Genomic DNA, 9328 nt, shown 5'->3' on the forward strand with positions numbered 1-9328 from the left:
CGACACAGCGCGATACGACACGAGTACGATGACAGCGATACGACGCAGATGCGATGCGACACGGCGCGATGCGACACGAGTGCGACACTGATACGCTGACACGAGTCGCGATCCGACACAGTGCGATACGACACAGACGATACGACACAGTGCGATCCGGCCCGCGATGCGACACAGTACGATCCGACACGAGTGCGATCTGACCGGCGTCACGATCTGACGGCGATCCGACGCGAGTGCGACACAGTGTCGATGCGACACAGGTGCGATCGACACGGTCGCGTGCGACACGAGTGCGATCTGACACGAGTGCGATCCGACACGGTCGCGATCCGACCCGAGTGCGATGCGGAGCGATCGACCCGAGTGCGATGCGGCCCCGCGATCTGACCGCGATCCGAACGAGTGCGATCCGGCGGCGATCGACGACGCAGTGCGATATGGCCGATCGACACGAGTGCGATGCGGCGCGATGCGACACTGGTGCGATCGGCGCGCGATCGACGCGGTGCGTCCGGCGCGAGTGCGATCGACACAGTCGCGATCCGGCCTGGTGCGATCCGACCGCGATCTGACACGGTGCGATCCGACACAGTGCGATCCGACACGGTGCGTCCGACACAGCGATCGGCACGTGCGATCCGACACAGTCGCGTCGACACGAGTCGCGGTCTGAAGTCGCGATCCGACCGCGACCAGTGCGTCGACCGCGACACAGTCGCGATCCGACCGCGTCCGATCCGGCAGCGAACGGTGCGATGAATCGCGATCTGACACATGCGATCCGACCCGGTGCGATCCGACACGGTGCGATCCGCGCGATCCGACCGGTCGAACGGGCGATCTGCGCGATCCGACGCAGTGCGACACAGTCGCGATCCGACGCGGTCTGACACAGTCGCGTCCGACCCGAGTGCGGTCTGCCGCGTCGGGCGTCTGTCTGATGATCCGACGCAGTCGCGATCCGACACAGTCCGTCCGACACAGTGCGATACGACACGGTGCGATCGACACAGTCGCGATCCGACCGCGGCCCGGCAGCGTCTGACACAGTGCGTCGACCGCGACACAGCGCGATCTGACTCGGTGCGATCGGACCCGCGATCCGATCGGCCGCGACCACAGTCGCGTCCGACCAGTGCGATGCGACACAGTCGCGATCCGGCCGGCGTGCGATCGACGGCGATCGTGACTAGCGATGCGATGCGGCCGGATCCGACCCGCGTGCGATGCGACACAGTGCGATGCGCACAGTGCGTCCGGCGCCGGTGCGATACAGCACGGTCGCGATACAACACGGTCGCGTCCGGCTAGCGTCGACGCTGGTGCGATCGCGATCCGGCGTCCGACACGGTGCGATCCGGCCGCGTCCGAACGATGCGATGCGACACTGAGTGCGTCCGGCGGCGATCCGACACGGTGCGAGCGGCGTCCGACACGAGTGCGATCTGACGCGATCCGACACGAGTGCGATCGGGCGCCGGTCGCGTCCGACACAGTGCGATCCGACACAGTGCGTCCGACACGGTGCGATCCGATCGGTGCGTCGACACAGTGCGATCTGACACAGTGCGTCCGACACAGTGCGATCCGAACGGTCGCGTCCGACACAGTCGCGATCTGACCAGTGCGATCCGGCCAGCGATCCGATCTGCGCGTCCGACGCGGTGCGTCTGACACGTGCGACTGACGAGTGCGTCCGGCCGATCTGACCGGCGGGCGTCCGACACAGTCGCGTCCGACACAGTCGCGTCCGACACAGTGCGATCCGACACAGTCGCGTCTGACACGGTCGCGGTCTGACACGGTCGCGATCCGACACGAGTCGCGATCCGACCGCGACACAGCCGCGTCTGGCCGCGATCACGATCTGGTAGCGACACGGTCGCGACCGCGACACAGTGCGATCTGGCCGGCGGTCGATCTGTGGCGATCCGACACAGTGCGATCCGACACAGTCGCGATCCGACGCAGTCGCGATCTGGCGCGATGCGATACAACACAGTGCGTCCGCGGCGTCGGCCTGTGCGTCCGACGCAGTGCGATCTGACGGCGTCTGACACGTGCGATCCGGCAGCGCCGACGCAGGCGATCCGACCCGAGTGCGATGCGATGCGATCGACCCAGGCGATCTGACGGCGATCCGACACGGTGCGATCCGACGCGATCCGACACAGTCGCGATCCGACACGGTCGCGATCCGACACGTGCGATCGACACAGTGCGATCCGACACAGTCGCGTCCGACACGGTCGGATCTGAACAGTCGCGATCCGACACAGTCGCGATCTGACACGGTCGCGTCTGACACAGTCGCGATCTGACCGTCGTCCGATCTGCGGGATCTGACCGGTCGCGTCCGACACTGCGTCGCGATCTGGCGGATCCGATCGGTAGCGATCCGACTGGTGCGATCTGACCGAAGTGCGATCTGGCAGCGATCCGACGCAGTGCGATCCGGCCGGCGATCGCGATCGGCTGACCGCGGCCGGGCGATACGACCGCGACACGAGTACGATCCGGCACGGTGCGATGCGACCGGTCGCGATCGCGACCCGAGTGCGACACGGTGCGATGCGGCCGATCGCGATCGGCGGGATCCGACGCGTCCGACAATGCGATGCGACCGCGTCCGACGCAGTGCGATCGCGACCGCGCCGACACAGTGCGATCGCGACACGGTCGCGTGCGACGCGGTGCGTGCGACACGGTGCGATCGACACAGTCGCGTCCGACACGGTCGCGTCTGGCCTGCGATCCGACCGCGACCGCGATACGGTGCGACGACTGATGCGTCCGACACGAGGCGTGCGACACGGTGCGATCGACACGGTGCGATCCGACACAGTGCGTCGACACAGTGCGTCGACACAGTGCGACCACACAGTCGCGATCCGACGCGAGTCGCGTCCGACACAGTGCGATCCGACACAGTGCGTCCGACCCGGTCGCGATACGACACAGTGGATTCAGTTAATGATTGTTTGATTGGATTGACCCGACTGATTGATTGAGAGACGAGAAGAACAGCAGTATTGAATGTTTCTCCTGTCCTCCTGGCTAGCTGGGTTTCTACACGATTGGTAGATCTATAGAGTAGATGTAATGATTGTCTTTTCTCTCCCTGGCTAGCTGCGTCTGTACCTGCGGTCGTCTAACCTGGATAATACCTTCTCCTCCATCACCAAGCTGCACTCTGAGACTCTGCTGCTCAACGTGTTCAGAGACATGATCATCCTCTTCAGAGCAGACTGCTCCATCTGCCTGTACAGCATGGAGAGGAGACACGACGGGTAGGGGTGGTACACACGCTGAGGACAGGCACAGGCATGCACACCCACTCATACTCAACAACAAAACTATCTCACTCTCACACACAACATTACTAGCAGGACAGGACAGGTACTGAATGTCACTGACCCAGAAGGTCTCAGACAGTAATCAGTATTGTTGTGAAAAGAGAGTCATGAGAAACCCAATAATAACTATCACATGATGAGATGTGTTCTTTCAGCTCATGAAACATGGGACCAGTGTAGATACGGAAAGAGCAATACAGACACCATTTACACAAATAAGGAAGTAAGATAAAGTAACCTACTAAAGAAGATTAAACAAGCCAAAAGGAAATTTCGTAACATTGGTTGTGGCCTTAACTGGGGTTAAGCTTTACAACTGGCCAATACAGAGAATGTGTGTCTCTCTCTGCAGGCCTAATCCATCAGCTAGTGTTGAGCTGCTTCAGGAGGTGTCCATGTCTCGCTACATTCCTCATCCTGCCCTGGTGGTGTCTGTCACCCTCACCTCCGTACGCACAGAGACAGGCATCACGCTCAAAGCCCCACAGCAGGTACACACACACAAACACAGACACACAACCTCACCTCCATACCCCCAGAGACAGGCATCACGCTCAGAGCCCCACAGCAGGTACACACACACAAACACAGACACACAACCTCACCTCCATACCCCCAGAGACCGGCATCACGCTCAGAGCCCCACAGCAGGTGCCACACACACACGCAAACACAGACACACAACCCTACCCCCAGAGACCGGCATCACGCTCAGAGCCCCACAGCACCTTTCCCACCGTACACACGACACCTCAGTACATTTCCATCCCACTGACCCCCCCCTTTTTACTAGCACTGATTTGGCAGAAAGTGGCTATTTTTAAGGTTTTTACTTAGTGATCGTGATATGTGGTTGGTTTTACCTACCTTAATTCTAAACGTCCTCTCACTGTCAACTGCGTTTATTTTCAGCAAACTTAACATGTAAATATTTGTATGAACATAAGATTCAACAACTGAGACATTAACTGAACAAGTTCCACAGACATGTGACTAACAGAAAAGGAATAATGTGTCCCTGAACAAAGGGGGGGTCAAAATCAAAAGTAACAGTCAGTATCTGGTGTGGCCACCAGCTGCATTAAGTACTGCAGTGCATCTCCTCCTCATGGACTGCACCAGATTTGCCAGTTCTTGCTGTGAGATGTTACCCCACTCTTCCACCAAGGCACCTGCAAGTTCCTGGACATTTCTGGGGGGAATGGCCCTAGCCCTCACCCTCCGATCCAACAGGTCCCAGACGTGCTCAATGGGATTGAGATCCGGGCTCTTCGCTGGCCATGGCAGAACACTGACATTCCTGTCTTGCGGAAATCACGCACAGAACGAGCAGTATGGCTGGTGGCATTGTCATGCTGGAGGGTCATGTCGGGATGAGCCTGCAGGAAGGGTACCACATGAGGGAGGAGGATGTCTTCCCTGTAACGCACAGCGTTGAGATTGCCTACAATGACAACAAGCTCAGTCCGATGATGCTGTGACACACCGTCCCAGACCATGACGGACCCTCCGCCTCCCTAATCGATCCCGCTCCAGAGTATAGGCCTTGGTGTAACACTCATTCCCTTCGACGATAAACGTGAATCCGACCATCACCCCTGGTGAAACAAAACCCACGACTCGTCAGTGAAGCGCACTTTTTGCCAGTCCTGTCTGGTCCAGCGACGGTGGGTTTGTGCCCATAGGCGACGTTGTTGCCAGTGATGTCTGGTGAGGACCTCAGTCCAGCCTCTCTCAGCCTATTGCGGACAGTCTGAGCACTGATGGAGGGATTGTGTGTTCCTGGTGTAATTCGGGCAGTTGTTGTTGCCATCCTGTACCTGTCCCGCAGGTGTGATGTTCAGATGTACCGATCCTGTGCAGGTGTTGTTACACGTGGTCTGCCACTGCGAGGACGATCAGCTGTCCATCCCGTCTCCCTGTAGCGCTGCCTTAGGGGTCTCACAGTACGGACATTGCAATTTATTGCCCTGGTTACATCTGCAGTCCTCATGCCTCCTTGCAGCATGCCTAAGGCACGTTCATGCAGATGAGCAGGGACCCTGGGCATCTTTCTTTTGGTGTTTTTCAGAGTCAGTAGAAAAGCCTCTTTAGTGTCCTAAGTTTTCATAACTGTGACCTTAATTGCCTACCGTCTGTAAGCTGTTAGTGTCTTAACGACCGTTCCAAAGGTGAATGTTCATGAATTCTTTATGGTTCATTGAACAAGCATTGGAAACAGTGTTTAAACCCTTTACATTGAAGATCTGTGAAGTTAATTCATAAAAATCCAAATATCTTTGAAAGACAGGGTCCTGAAAAAGGGACGTTTCTTTTTTTTTTGCTGAGTTTATGTAGCGAGTCGCTCTGGATAACGGCTAAAGGATTCAGATGTAAATGTTTTCATGTTTGTGTGTCCCTCTGTGCCCGTGACAGGCCTGTATGGCAGACAGCATCATACTGAACCTGGCAGGCCAGCTCATCATGCTACGAGAGATCGTTCTGGACCCCAGCTCAGGAGAAGGTTCCCAGTCGGCATCCTCTATCCACCTCCTAGCAGGGTTGGGGTCAATTCCATTTCAATTCAGTCAAGTGTGTACTTCCTGAGTTGAAATGTAATTGACCCCAAGCCTTCCCTAGTATTTATATTTTATTATGGATCCCCAAGTCCTTGCCAGGGCAGCTGCTACTCTTCCTGGGGTCCAAACACACCAAATGACATATAAAACAACAGATAAAACAGTGAACTATGTTTGTACTGAATGAGCAGATTAAACAGTACATCATATAACATCCCTACACCACCACATATCCACAACATGTTCAATACCACCATACAACAATATCACAATGTGTGATAGTTGTCTTGGATTATCAGGTTATAATATATCTGACATTAGAATGGAATCGTTACCTAGCAACCTGTCACTTCATTATTGATTCATTTGTTGGTATCATACAGGGTACATTTATATATTGTGTGTGTGTGTGAGAGGTTGTTATGGTGTTTAACACTCTCTCTCCCTCCAGCTGCCGTTCTGTCCTCCAGTGGTTCTGGCCCAGTATGTAGAGAATGTGTGGACGACGTGTCGTAGTAACAGGAAGAAGCGTCACCTACTGGAGGCTCTGTGGCTGTCGTGTGGAGAGGCTGGGATGAAGGTATACCTGCGATCTGTTTTTACTACTTCTATTGTGGATCAGTGTCTCGTTGTTGTCTGTGAATGGCTGGGATGAAGGTATGCGATCTGTTTTTACTACTTCTATTGTGGATCAGTGTCTCGTTGTTGTCTGTGAATGGCTGGGATGAAGGTATGCGATCTGTTTTTACTACTTCTGTTGCTGGATCAGTGTCTCGTTGTTGTCTGTGAATGGCTGGGATGAAGGTATGCGATCTGTTTTTACTACTTCTATTGTGGATCAGTGTCTCGTTGTTGTCTGTGAATGGCTGGGATGAAGGTATGCGATCTGTTTTTACTACTTCTATTGTGGATCAGTGTCTCGTTGTTGTCTGTGAATGGCTGGGATGAAGGTATGCGATCTGTTTTTACTACTTCTATTGTGGATCAGTGTCTCGTTGTTGTCTGTGAATGGCTGGGATGAAGGTATGCGATCTGTTTTTACTACTTCTATTGTGGATCAGTGTCTCGTTGTTGTCTGTGAATGGCCAAATAAATGAACCCAACTAAACGTTGTCTTTTGTGACTGTTGCTGGCTGCAATGATTTGACAAATCTGTTTCCTTGTCCTATGTTCTGTTATCTGAAGGTGTGGCTCCCCTTGTTCCCTCGTGACCATCGTAGCCCCACTCCTTCCTGTCCCGACGCATCATGCTCCCCTTCCACATCAACATCTACCCCTGGCTGTGCTGTTTGAAGATGCTCTGGTTCTGGGAGCTTCCAACGAGACTGTGCTGTGTGACAGCCTGCAGGTAGAGAGGAGTATTATATTATTGTAGTAGGAGGCGTTCCCTGGGACTGGGTGCATCTAATGAGCACTGATGCCAACTTAACAATTTTGTTGCTAGATTTCACAACTTTTCTGACTACCCTGGCAAACTTTTATTTTATTTATTTTTTTCAAACGGCACCGAGCAACAAATTTAGCTACTTTTAAAAATGTGTTTGGAACTTTTAGCAACTTTTTAAAAAGTGACTCAAACGCTAAAATGCATTTTCCCTCTAAATGACACAAAACCTATTTTCTCTGTCACACACTCAGTCACAACACACGTTGCCTGACTGAGAAAGTGCATTGTGAGCGACGTCACCAGCAGGCGCTCAGCTCGTCCACAAGCAGCAGCAATTTCAGCAAATTGCAAATCATTGTTGGCTGACTGCAGCAGCAGTAGTACGGGTTCGACAAGCCAAATCCAATGAATATAGTTGGTCACGAATGTTTGATCTTGAACAGAACTTACATCAATCAATCAACATGTCTCAATCAAAATTGTACAGCCAGAAGTACAGAAAATAGTGAGTCTGTACCTGAATTTAAAGGGTGGCTGGAAGCCAGTAATTGGGGATGATTGACAGGGCATACTGTGCGTACTGCAAATCAGATATGCTAGCAAATATGTATGACATCAAAAAACCTTGTCGCTACAGCAAAGCATATAAATAAATCAAACGGTACAACCCCACAACGCAGTCAACATTACGGAGGTGGGTTAAAGTGGATAACTGCACAAGCTACTATGGCAATGGCCATTGCGGAGCATTGTTCGCTGCTAGCATGTGACCATTTAGGTATGGCTTGTCAAGCTGCCTTTTCAGATTCTGTGGCAGCAACAAACTTTCAAATGCATCGCACTCAAGTGCACAGAAATGATTAGGGGAGTACTGGCTCCTTATTTTCCTCAAAAGGGTAACATCAGATGTGGGGATGAGAAGTTCAGTCTCCTTTTGGATGAGTCCACTGTCAGTGTCTCGAAATACCTGGGTGTGTTGATTTGGTATTTTAGTGCTAAAAAAAGTGTTGTGTCCACATTTCTCGGGCTGGTTGAATTGGAGGCGACGTTAGATCAATAGTAAAGGTGGAAGTTGAGTTTCTTGAGAAGTGTAACCTTACAAGAGAATCTTAGGGTATAATGCGTCCGTGATGACTGGGGTGCACAATATTTTAAAGGAAGAATGTGCATTGCCCAATTTGGTACTCATCCGCTGTGTGCCATTCTTTACAACTGGCTGACAGTGCAGCATCCAAAGAAACCATCCCAACTGGTTTTTGATTTCCCCTAAACGGCACGAGGCGTACAAAGGAGTGTACATCTGTCCATCACCATACCTTGGGTACCTTTTCGAGAGCGCGGTGTACCAACTCAGTCTTGCACCAGAGGACAAAAGGTCATTCGGAGACAGTGCATCAACTACATTGTTGCTTTAAGCAAGGAGCTGCAAGCAAGGCTCCCAGACAACCCAGGACGCCTATGCACACATGGCCTTGTTCAGTGTTAAGGAAACGCTAAAGCCACAATAAAGGCACCACTGAAATGATTAAAGTAGCTGAGCTACTGGGATACCAGCCACAAAGAAATGATAAAATAGTTTCCCAATGGAGAAACATCCATCTGTTTAGATGGGACTCAACTGAAAATACAGTCGAGTTTTGGAGTGAAGTCAATAACTACACGGACTCTTCCGGTCAAATCCATTTGAAGAACTGTGCAAAGCTGCACTCGCTGCCCTCTCCTTGCAACACTCAAATGTGGAGGTTGAACGGCTGTTCAGCCAAATGAGTGTGGTCAAGTCAAAGTTAAGAAATAGTGTCACTGCACACTCTCAACTCCATACTCACTCGGTATGGACTGAAGCTGGCTGGTGATACCTGTTACCAGCATAAACTACCAAGTGAAGTTGTGCAGCAGGTTGGCACCACAGCAGCATACAGCTTTAAGGACACTCCATCCTCTACTGCTGGTTCCAGCTCTGTGACAATGCAGTTGGACTGTGAAGATGAAGAGGATTTCCTTGCAATCTATGATTCATCATATTT

General features: G+C 52.6%; 1 pseudogene; it reads left to right on the forward strand.

Moving 5' to 3' along the window:
* Positions 1 to 7265, forward strand: part of LOC123732621 (guanine nucleotide exchange factor subunit RIC1-like) — a 20635-nt pseudogene extending 13370 nt beyond the window's left edge.
* Positions 7266 to 9328: the final 2063 nt, after the last annotated feature.

Source organism: Salmo salar, unplaced genomic scaffold, assembly GCF_905237065.1.
Source record: "Salmo salar unplaced genomic scaffold, Ssal_v3.1, whole genome shotgun sequence".
NCBI classification, from domain to species: Eukaryota; Metazoa; Chordata; class Actinopteri; order Salmoniformes; family Salmonidae; genus Salmo; species Salmo salar.